Source organism: Antechinus flavipes, chromosome 5 (assembly GCF_016432865.1).
Source record: "Antechinus flavipes isolate AdamAnt ecotype Samford, QLD, Australia chromosome 5, AdamAnt_v2, whole genome shotgun sequence".
NCBI classification, from domain to species: Eukaryota; Metazoa; Chordata; class Mammalia; order Dasyuromorphia; family Dasyuridae; genus Antechinus; species Antechinus flavipes.
In genome coordinates this window covers 247,394,241-247,406,592 of record NC_067402.1, presented here as the reverse complement: position 1 = coordinate 247,406,592, position 12,352 = coordinate 247,394,241, and the positions used below count along the sequence as shown (strand labels likewise).

General features: G+C 33.7%; 1 protein-coding gene across 1 annotated transcript in view; it reads right to left on the bottom strand.

The window, feature by feature from the left end:
- PTPRQ (protein tyrosine phosphatase receptor type Q) overlaps positions 1-12,352 on the bottom strand; it is a 285,135-nt gene that overhangs the window by 67,876 nt on the left and 204,907 nt on the right. The gene's annotated exons all lie outside the window — the stretch shown is intronic.

The window sequence follows — 12,352 nt, the reverse complement described above, 5'->3', positions numbered from 1 at the left end:
AAAGAAAAAATAGAAAAAATGTCAAATATCTACTTGGAAAAACAACAGACATGGAAAATAGATCTAGGGGAGATAATCTGAGGATTATTGCACTTCCTGAAAATTGTGATGAAAAAAAGAAACGATACTATTTTACAGGAAACCATTAAAGAGAATTGCCTGGCTGCAATAGAATCAGAAGGCAAAATAAGCATTGAAAGAATTCACTGAACACCTTCTGAAAAAGATCCTAAAATAAAAACTCTACGGAATATTGTGGCTAAATTTCAGCACTATCTGACTAAGGAAAAATATTACAAATAGCCAGGAAAAAAAAATTCAAATACCAAGAAGCTACAATAAGGATCACTCAGGATCTAGTTGCTTCCAAATTAAAGGAATCTGATATTCCAAAAGGAAAAAGAACTTGGAATGCAGCCAAGAATAAACTACTCAGCTAAGCTGAACATTTTCTTTGAGGGAAGAAGATGGACATTTAAAGAAATAGATGAATTCCATTTGTTTCTAATGAAAAAAACCAGAGCTAAACAAAAAATTTGACCTCCAACTATAGAACTCAAGAGAAGCAGAAAAAGGTAAAAAGAACTCTTGAGAACTGTATTTCTGTTATGGACACACATAAAGAATGCATGCATAATTTGATTTCACTGATATAATATAAAAAAGGAAATAGAAATGGAAAGAGGATAAAAAGGCAAAAGGGGAGATAAAAAGAGGGAAACTACATTCCATGGAGAGGCAAAGGAAATCTATCATATCTGAGGGAATTTGGAGAGGGGGAGGAACATTGTGTGAATCTTACTCTCATCATATTTAGCTCAAAGAGAAAATAATTGACATATTTGGATTACAGAGAAACTTCTTTCATCTCATTAAAAAGTGGGAGAGGAAAAGGGAAAAGGGAAAGAGTAATAAGGGAAAGGTACAAGAAAGGGGAAAGGATTCAAAGGGATTGGAGGAATTCTAAAAGAGGGAGAGATGTGTGAGGCAAGTGGTGCCCATAAGTTTAATACTGGAGAGGTGGATAAGGGAGAATAAGAAAAAGAAAAGCATAATCTGGGGATAATAAAATGGCATGAAATACAGAATTAGTAATTTTAACCATAAAGGCGAATGGGATGAACTCTCCCATAAGTGGAGGCAGATAGCAAACTGGATCAAAAGCCAGAACCCTACAATATGTTGTTTACAGGAAACACATTTAAAGCAGGGAGATACATACAGAGTAAAGATAAAAAGCTAGAGCACAATCTATTATGCTTCAGTGAAGTAAAAAAAGCAGGGGTAGCCATTCTTATCTCAGATCAAGCAAAAGCAAAAAATTGATCTAATTAAAAGAGGTAAGGAAGCAAAACTATATCTTGCTAAACAGTAGCATAGACAATGAAACATTATCAATATTATATTGATATAGCATCTAAATTCCTAAAGGAGAAGTTAAGAGAGTTGCAAAAAGAAATTGACAGAAAAACTATAATAGTGGAAGATCTCAACCTTGCACTCTCAGAATTAGATAAATCAAACCACAAAACAAATAATAAAGAAGTTAAAGAGGTAAATAGAATATTAGAAAAGTTAGATATGCTAGATCTTTGGAGAAAACTGAATGGAGACAGAAAGGAGTACACTTTCTTCTCAGCAGTTCATGTAACCTATACAAAAATTGACCATATATTAGGACACAAAGACCTCAAAATTAAATCCAGTAAGGCAGAAATAATAAAAGCATTCTTTTCAGATTATGATGCAATAAAAACTACATTCAACAAAAAGTTAGGGTTAAATAGACCAAAAAGTACTTGGAAACTAAATAATCTTAAGCTAAAGAATGATTGGGTGAAACAGCAAATCATAGACATAATAACCCAAGAAAATGAAAACAATGAGACAATATATCAAAATTTGTGAGATGCAATCAAAGCGATAATAAGGGGAAATTTTATATCTTTAGATTAAATAAGATAGAGAAAGAGAAGATCAGTGAATTAGGCTTACAACTTAAAAAACTAGAAAAAGACCAAATTAAAAACCCCAAATAAAATATAAACTTGAAATTCTAAAGTTAAAAGGAGAAATTAATAAAATTGAAAGTAAATAAAAAAAAACTATTGAATTAATAAATAAAACTAAGAGTTGGTTTTATGAAAAAAAATAATAAAATAGATAAACCTTTGGTAAATCTGTTTAGAAAAAGGAAAGAGGAAAATCAAATTGTTAGTCTTAAAAATGAAAAGGGAGAACTTTCCACCAATGAAGAGGAAATTAGAGCAATAATAAGGAGTTACTTTGTCCAACTTTATGCCAATAAATTTAATAATCTAAGTGAAATGGATGACTACCTCTAATAGGCTTCCCAGATTATCAGAGGAGGAAGTAAATTGCTTAAATAGTCCCATTTCAGAAAAAGAAATAGAACAAGCTATTAATCAACTCCCTAAAAAAAAAAAAAAAATCCCCAGGACCAGATGGATTTTTACATGTGAATTCTACCAAACATTTAAAGACCAATTAACTCCAATGCTATAAAAACTATTTGGAAAAAAAAGGGAATGAAGGAGTCCTACCAAATTCCTTTTATGACACAGACATGGTACTGATACCTAAACCAGTTAGGTTGAAAACAGAGTCTCCCTAATGAATATTGATGCTAGAATATTAAGTAAAATATTAGCAAAAACACTACAGAAAATCACCCCCAGGTTAATATGCCATGGCCAAGTAGGATTTATACCAGCAATGCAGGGCTGGTTCAATATTAGGAAAATTATTAGCATAATTGACCATATCAATAACCAAATTAACAAAAACCATATGATCATCTCAATAGATGCAGAAAAAGCATTTGATAAAATCCAATATCCATTCCTATTAAAAACACTTGAGAGTATAGGAATAAATAAACTTTTCCTTAAAATAATCAGTAGCATCTATTTAAAACCATTAGTAAACATTATATGTAATGGGGATAAAGTGGAACCATTCCCAATAAGAACAGGAGTGAAACACAGTTGCCCATTATCAACATTATTATTCAATATTGTATTAGAAATGCTAGCTTCAAAAATAAGAGTTGAGAAAGAGATTAAAGGAATTAGAGTAGGTAATAAGGAAACCAAATTGTCACTCTTTGCTGATGATATGATGGTATACTTAGAGAACCCCAGAGATTCTACCAAAAAACTATTAGAAATAATCCACACCCTTAGCAAAGTTGTAGGATACAAAAGAAACACATATAAGTCATCAGCATTTTTTTATATCACTAACAAAATCCAACAATTAGAATTACAAAGAGAAATTCCATTTAAAGTAACTACTGATAGCATAAAATATTTGGGAATCTATCTGCCAAGTCAGGAACTATATGAGCAAAACTACCAAGCACTTTCCACACAAAGTCAGATCTAATCAATTGGAAAAAAATTGCTCTTGAATAGGGTGAGCAAATATAATAAAGATGACAATACTACCTAAATTAACCTATTTATTTAGTGCTATACCAATCAGACTCCCAAAAAACTATTTTAATGTCCTAGAAGAAATAACAACAAAATTCATCTGGAAGAACAAAAGGTCAAGACTTTCAAGGGAACTAATGAAAAAAAAAATCAAATGAAGGTGGCCTAGCTGTACCAGATCTAAAATTATAGTATAAAGCAGCAGTTATCAAAACCATTTGGTATTGGCTAAGAAATAGACTAGTTGATCAGTGGAATAGGTTTGGTTCAAAGGACAAAATAGTCAATAACTTTAATAATCTAGTGTTTGACAAACCCAAAGACCCCAGCTTTTGGGATAAGAATTCACTGTTTGACAAAAACTGCTGGGAAAATTGGAAATTAGTATGGCAGAAACTAGGCATTGACCCACACTTAACGCCATACACCAAGATAAGGTCAAAATGGGTTCATGTCCTAGGCATAAAGAATGAGATTATAAGTAAATTAGAAGAACATAGGATAATTACCTCTCAGACCTGTGGAGGAGGAAGGAATTTATGACCAAAGAAGAACTAGAGATCATTATTGATCACAAAATAGAAAATTTTGATTATATCAAATTGAAAAGTTTTTGTACAAACAAAACTAATGCAGATAAGATTAGAAGGGAAGTAATAAACTGGGAAAATATTTTTATAGTCAAAGGTTCTGATAAAGGCCTCATTTCCAAAATATGTAGAGAATTGACTCTAATTTATAAGAAATCAAGCCATTCTCCAATTGATAAATGGTCAAAAGATATGAACAGACAATTCTCAGATGAAGAAATTGAAACTCTTTCTAGCCATATGAAAAGATGCTCCAAGTCATTATTAATCAGAGAAATGCAAATTAAGACAACCCTGAGATACTACTACACACCTGTCAGATTGGCTGGAATGACAGGGGAAAATAATGCAGAATGTTGGAGGGGATGAGGGAAAACAGGGACACTGATACATTGTTGGTAGAATTGTGAATACAATCCAGTTCTTCTGGAGAGCGATTTGGAATTGTGTTAAAAAAAAAAGTTATCAAACTGTGCATACTCTTTGATCCAAAAGTATTATTACTGGGCTTATATCCCAAAGAGATCTTAAAGAAGGGAAAGAGACCTATATGTGCAAGAATGTTTGTGGCAACCCTCTTTGTAGTGACCAGAAACTGAAAACTGAGTGGATGTCCATCAATTGGAGAATGGAAAAATAAATTGTGGTATATGAATGTTATGGAATATTGTTGTTCTGCAAGAAATGACCAGCAGGATGATTTCAGAAAGGTGTGGAGAGACTTACATGAATTGATGATGAGTGAAATGAGCAGGACCAGGAGATCATTATATATTTCAACAACAATACTATATGATAATCAATTCTGATGGATTTGGCTCTCTTCAACAATGAGATGAGCCAAATCAGTTCCATTTGTTCAATAATGGATAGAACCAGCTACACCCAGTGAAAGGACTCTGGGAAATGAATGTGAGCCATTACATAGCATTTCCAATCCCTCTATTTTTGTTTGCCTGCATTTTTGATTTCCTTCACTGGTTAATTATACATTATTTCAAAGTCTAGTTCTTCTTATGCAGCAAAATAACTATCTGGATATGTATACATGTATTGTATTTAACATATACTTTAACATATTTAACGTGTATTGGTCTACCTGCCATCTGGAGGGGGTGGGGGAGGGGAAAAATTAGAACAAAAGATTTTGTAATTGTCAATGCTGAAAAATTACCCATGTATATATCTTGTAAATAAAAAGCTATAATAATAAAAAAGAATAAAAAAAATATTTGTTAAGCATCAAAAAAAAAAAAAAAAGAAAAAGAAAAAACTAGAGCAAGCCAAATGGAAGTTAATGACTCTGTGAGATAGCAAAAATCAAGAAAATTTTAAAAACCTCATTGGAAAAACAGCTGACCTAGAAAATAGACCCAGAAGAGACAATTTAAAAATTATTGGTCTACCTGAAGGTCATGACCAAAAAAGATTCTGCATGATCTCAAGAGATCATTAAGGAAATATTCTAGAAACAGAGTGGGAAATACTCATTGAAAGAGTCCATGAATCAATTTTGGAAAGAGATCTCATAAGTAAAACCCCAAGGAACATTGTTGCAAAACTCCAGAACTAAAATCTTAAGGTAAAAATACTTCAAGCTGTGGTGATTTTCTTCTTTAATATATAATATAATGGTGGTCCTCTCTGGGAGAAAGCAGCTTTCTCAGGGAGGTTTTCAGTCTTAGTATCAGTTAAGAGTAATAATCACCCGAAAGGCAGCCAGGTGATAAAAGTTCAGATCTTTTATTGTCTCCAATATAGCCTGGTTAGCTTTTCTTAGAGGCCTCTCTCTCTCCTTGGTTCTAAGAGCTCTTGCAGCTTTGTCCTTTGCTTCTGCCTCTGCTTCCTTCAGCCTCCAGCCAGCACCAAGTTGAATCTGTCTTGCCTCTGAAGAGCTCTTGCAGCTTTGTCCTTTGCTTCTGCCTCTCCCTCCAGCCAGCACCAAGGTAAAAGTTGTAATGAATCTTTCTTGCCTCCAAGAGAGGGCTTCTGGCTCTCCCAGAGTGCTCTGTGTCTGGCCCAGAGTGCTCCTCTTCAATGTAATTCAGCTGAACTCCCTTCACTGGGCCTCTGCTTTCTTCTTATATATCAAAGAGCAGGATTATGGGTTTTCTCCCATAGTGATCTCTGGCCCTAAGAGCTTCAAGGGATGTGTGAATTCGGCTATCTCATACTAAACCCTGAAATCTCCCAAAGTGTGAACTCCAATGAGTAAAGGTGTGAACACAAGCATTGTATCAATTCGTTCTACTTAGTACCTTGTTTCAGGTTCTGGCCCAAAACATCTTCTTGTAAGATCAGATCAATAATCTATCAACTCTAATGAGTTAGCAGTTTGTAAAGATTCCAACATCAAGCTACCAGACCAAAGAAAAAAAAATCAAGTATCAAGGAGCAACAGTCAGGATTACCCAGGATCTGGCAGTTTCTAGAATAAAGAACTAGAATGCCTAGAATACCATATTCCAGAAGGCAAATGACCTGCGATTACAACCAAGAATTAACTACCCAGCAAGATTCAGCATCATTTTTCAGGGCAGGTGATAGAACTTCAATGAAGTAAGAGACTTTCAATCATTTGTATTGAAAATAAAATTACAAAACAGAAAATTTAATCTACAAACATTAAAGAACTCAAAAGAAGCATAGAAAGGTAAATAGGGATATATACACACACACATACATACATATATGTATTTTACAAAGAAAAATATATCCCTTAGGTGCACAGATGGTACATGAAGTCAAGTTTTAAAACAGCTTCTAGATAGTTGTCCCCAAGAATGATTTTAATTACATGACACTATATCAGTCAGAATGTTAGTTCTCAGGAGGTTATGAAGATGCTTTAAGGAAAGTGGTATAGAAGTATTATGAGCAAATTTTCCAGAATAATTTTGGAATGGATATCCTACAATTATTATGTGGTTAAATATCCTTTCTGGAAAGAAAACAGGGGATAGTCAGATTAAAGTTATTCCCCTGGGAGAGGTAGCTAGAACAAATGTGATGGCATTCAGGGTGGTGGTAGTGACATTTGGAAATGGGGCCTTTGCGAATAATGCCAGGTCACATATGTGGTCTGTCCTGAGGATACTGATGGCAACCCAACAATCTTGAATGCCCCTACTGCCCAAGGAATTCCCTACCCTGACTAAAGACTCAGAAGTTGTCTCCCTACTTAGTAGGAGCCCACAGAGTGACACCAAGAGAGATGGAGAGAAAATATTAAGGACAAAGCTCTCATTCTTGGTGTGTTATTAAAGGTACACCTGCAAAAAGTGGAAAATAACGAGAAAGAAAGAAAGTTAATTTTAAGTGCCTCAGCCACCTTTTGAATTATTTGAGAAGTGAAGGGTGGGCTAGTCACTCACAAAGAGCTAGGCAGGCCAAAAGAAGTTCCCACTGGCTGGTCTGTGGGATTAGAAGCTGGCCTGAGGGTGTTTGAAATCACCCAAGAAGGAGAAAGATTGTGCCCCGTTTCTTTAGCAAAAGTTTGTTCCTGGGAGTTAGGAAAGAGTTAGGATTTGGGGAGCTGGGGAAGTAAAGATGCTATGCTCAAGGGCAAACAGGTAGCAGCACAGGCAACTGAATCTGCAAGTATGTTTTCTTTGCATTTTTAATAGAATTTTTTGCATACAAAGTTCCCTTTCTTTCCATATATGTCTATGAATGTGCAAAATGTGAAAAGTATATTTGGAGACAGTATAGATGTTCACTATCATTTCTTTTCCCAATTATAAAACTCTGTGAGGGCAAAAATGCTCTGAATCTGGGGTGTGTGTGTGTGGGGGGGGGGTGAGAGTTAGAACCTCCAGTTGTTCTAGGGAGGATTTAGAGGTTTCCTCTATTAGAAGAACTGTGGCTCTAAGGCAAGAGACCCTCAAAGCCTGGCCCCGCCTTCCATCAATGTATAGTGTAAAAGGCTTTAGGTAGGGTTAAGTCTGGGGCAAGAGACTAGTTTAGCTTTCTGGGTCTTAAAAACTTTGGCCTGATCAGGCCTTGTTAGTGATAATCAAATTTTGTCATTCATTGCTGATTGATGATCTGGTTACTCATAATCTGGTCAGTGATAACCAAATTCCTGAGACCACTCCTCTGAGTCATAGAATTAGCATGTCAATGATAGAAAGCTGGATAAATAGGTCTCCTTTCTCTTAGGACTTTACTAATTTCTTTTGGAATTCAATCCACTTATAATGGCTACAATAACAATAAACTGTGTCCCTTGACTAGGAAATGGGTTTGAGCCTGCAAATTGTGACATAAGTCTGTGACCCCAAAGTTTTGGGGCCCTTCCCAACGTCAACACTAAGATTGGGAAAACAATATCTATAACTCTTGAAAACTATATCTGTCACTGGGGCAGAGGTGGGACATCATCACATTGACTGAAGATGTAGTTCTGAATGGATTCTTATGTGATGACATCAAAGAAAAAGACATGAAGGAATGGGAAAAGATCTGTACTTGAAAAAGAAGAAAGGGAGGGAGGTATAATGAGAAAATTAGTTCACAGGAAGAGGTGCAAAAGACATATTATAATTGAGGGGAAGGGAGGGGGATGAGCATTGTCTGAAGCTTAATCACATTAGTTTTGGTTTTAAGAGGGAATAAATAATTCAGTTGGATATAGAAATTTATCTAACCCTATAAATAAGGAGGAGAAGAAAGAAGAAAGAAAAGGGAGTGGCAGGATTGAAAGGAGGACAGAAACACTAGGGTAAAGGGTAAGAGAAGGGGGGAAGGGGTGTTAGGAGATAAGGCAATAGTTGGGTTAAAAAAAAAATTAAGGACAGAGTGGAAAAAGAACAAAAGCATATATACATGGGATGAATTCTCCCCAAAACAGAAGTGAATAGCAGAGTAGATTAAAAACAGAATCCTACAATATGTTGTTTACAAGAAATACATTTGACACAGAGATTCACAGAACAGAATTTACTATGCTTCAGCTTATGTTAAAAAACAAAACGGGGTGGAAAAGTCTGATCTCAGACAAAGCAAAAGTAATAATAGATCTAATTAAAAGAGACAAGGAAGGAAAGTACATTTTGATAAAGGATACCATAAACATATGAATCAAATGGTAGAACACACAAATTTCTAGAGAATATATTAAGCCAGTTACAGAAAGAAATAGACAACAAAACTATATTAGTGGGGGACTTCAACCTTCCCCTCTCAGAGTCAGAGAAATTTAACCACAAAATAAATAAGAACTGAAAAAATAACAAAATTTAAAAAAAAAAAAACAACTTTTGGTTAATTTGATTAGTAAAAAGAAAGGGAAAAAAACAAATCACCAGCATCAAAAATAAAAAGGGTGAACTTATCACCAATGAAGGAAATTAAAGCAATAATTAGGAGCTATTTTGTCCAACTGCAAAGTCTGACAATATAACTAAAATGAGTAAATATGGGTTTAAAAATGACTTAAAAAATCTGTGCAATTCATATTGCCAAATTAACAGAAAAGGAAATAAATTACTTAAATTGTCCCATTTTAGAAAAAAGAAATTGAACAAACCATTAATGAATTCCCTAAGGAAAACCAAGGCCAGATGGATTCACAAGTGAATACTACCAAACATTTAAAGAACAATTAAGTCCAATACTATGTAAATTATTTGCAAAAGTAGGTAAAGAAAGAGTACTTCCAAATTCCTTCTATGACACAAATATGGTTCTAATACCTAAGTCAGGATGGGCCAAAACAGAGAAAGAAAATTACAGACCAATTTCCTTAATGAATATTGATGCAAACATTTTAATAAAATATCAGTAAAGGAATTATAGCAACTTCTCAGCAAGATAATACACTATGACCAAATGGGATTTATACCAGGAATGTAAGGCTGGTTCAATATCATGAAATTATTATTATAATCAACCATATCAATTATAAAACCAACAGAAATTATATGATAATCTCAAAAGATGCAGAAAAAGCTTTTAAAGTACAGTATCCATTCCCATTTAAAACACTAGTGAATATAGGGATAAAGGGATTTTTCTTTAAAATAATAATCAGTGTCTGTCTAAAACCTATAGCGACCATTATTTGTAATGGAGAGAAGCTAGATGTATTACCAATAATATCAAGGGTGAAACAAGGATGACCATTATCATCCCTATTATTCAACATTGTACTAGAAATGTTGGCATTAGCAAGAAGAAAAGAAAAAAAAAGTAAAGGAATTAGAATAGTCAATGAGGAAATAAAACTATCATTCTTTGCAGATGATATGATGATATACATAGAGGATCCTAGAAAATCAATCAAAAACCTACTGGAAACAATTCACAGCTTTAGCAAAGTTGCAAGATATAAAATAAATCCACACAAACCATCAGTATTTCTATATTACTGACAAAACTCATCAACAAGAAGTAGAAAGAGAAATTCCATTTAAAAAATTACTATTTATTAATGTAGACATAATAAAATATCTGTGGGTCTACCTGCCAAGACAAACCCAAGAACTATATGAACACAATTACAAAACATTTCTCACACAAATAAAGTCAGAATCTAAACAATTGGAAAATTATCAGTTGTTCATGGCTGGGTCAAGCTAATATAATAAAAATGATAATTCTGCCTAAATTGTTCCACTTGTTTAATGTCATACCAATCAAACTGCCAAAAATATTTTATAGAAATAAAAAAATAATAACAAAATTCATCTGGAAGAACAAATGGTCAAGAATATCAAGGGAATTAATGAAAAAAGATACAAAGGATGATGTTCAATGCCAAACCTAAAATTATATTATAAAGCAGTAGTCATCAAAACCATTTTGTACTACATAAGAAATAGAGTAATGGATCAGTGGAATAGATTAGATATGCATGACACAATAATCAAGGTCTATAGTAATCTGATATTTGGTGAACCCGGTACACTCCAGCTTCTGGAATAAAAACTCACTATTTGACAAAAATTGCTGGGAAAACTGAAAAATAATGTGTCAGAAACTCAGCATAGATCTACATCTCATACCCCATGTCAAAATAAGGTCACAATGGGCACATGATTTGAGCATAAAGGATGATACCATAAACAAATTAGAAGAGCAAGGGATAATTTACCTATCAGATCTTTGGAGAAAGGAGAAACTTATGACCAAAGAAGAACTAGATTACATTATGAAAGGCAAAATGGACAACTTTGATTACATTAAACCCAACAAAAACAAGATTAAAAGGGAAATAGAAAGCTGAAAAAAAAAATCTTTCCAGTGTTTCTGTTAAAAATCTCATTTCTAAAACATATAAAGAACTCTATCAAATTTATAAGAATACAAATCATTCCCCAATTGATAAATGGTCAAAGATTATGAACAGACAATTTTCAAATGATGAAATTCAAGTTATCTGTAGTTATATGATAAAATGCTCTAAATCACTATTGATGAGAGAAATGCAAATTAAAACAATCCTGAAATATCACATCATACCTCTCAGAATGGCTAAAATGAGAGGAAAAGATAATGATAAATGTTGAAGGATAATGTGGGAAAACTGGGTCACTTTTTGGGTCACCAAAGGTTGGTGGAATAGTGAAATAATCCAACCATTCTGGAGAGCAATCTGGAATTATGCCCAAAGAGCTATAAAACTGTGAATACTCTTTGACCCAGCAGTGCCATTACTAATCTGTATCCCAAAGAAATCTTAAAGGAGGGAAATGGACCTACATGTGCAAAAATTTTGTAGCAACTCTTTTTATGGTAACAAAGAATTGAAAAATGAGTAGATGTCCATCAATTAGGGAATGGCAGAATAAGTTATGGGTATATGAAAATAATGGAATATTATTGTTCTATAAAAAATCATGAACAAGTTGATTTTAGAAAGGCCTGGAAAGGTTTACATGAACTGATCCTGAATGAAAAAAGCAGAACGAGGAAAAGATTGTAAACAACAACAGCAAGGATATGCAATGATCAACTATGAAAAACTTGGTTCTTTTCAGTGGTTCCATGACTCAATGCAATCTAAATAGCCTTAGGACAGAAAATACCATTCTCCATTCAGAAAAAGAACCAAGGAGATTGAATGTAAAACAACACATGCTATGTTCACTTCTTTTTTCTGCTTTTTAAAAATGTGTTCCATGATTTTTCCCTTTTGCTATAATTTTTCTCTTCCAACATGATTCACAAAGTAATGTGTATTAAAATAAACAAATTCATTAGGGGAAAAAAAAGAAACAAAAAGATAGGGACTGGATGTATGGTTTCTTTGATATGTAGAGCTCCTGGGTGAGGAAATTTTCTGTACTGAGGCATGTTTCT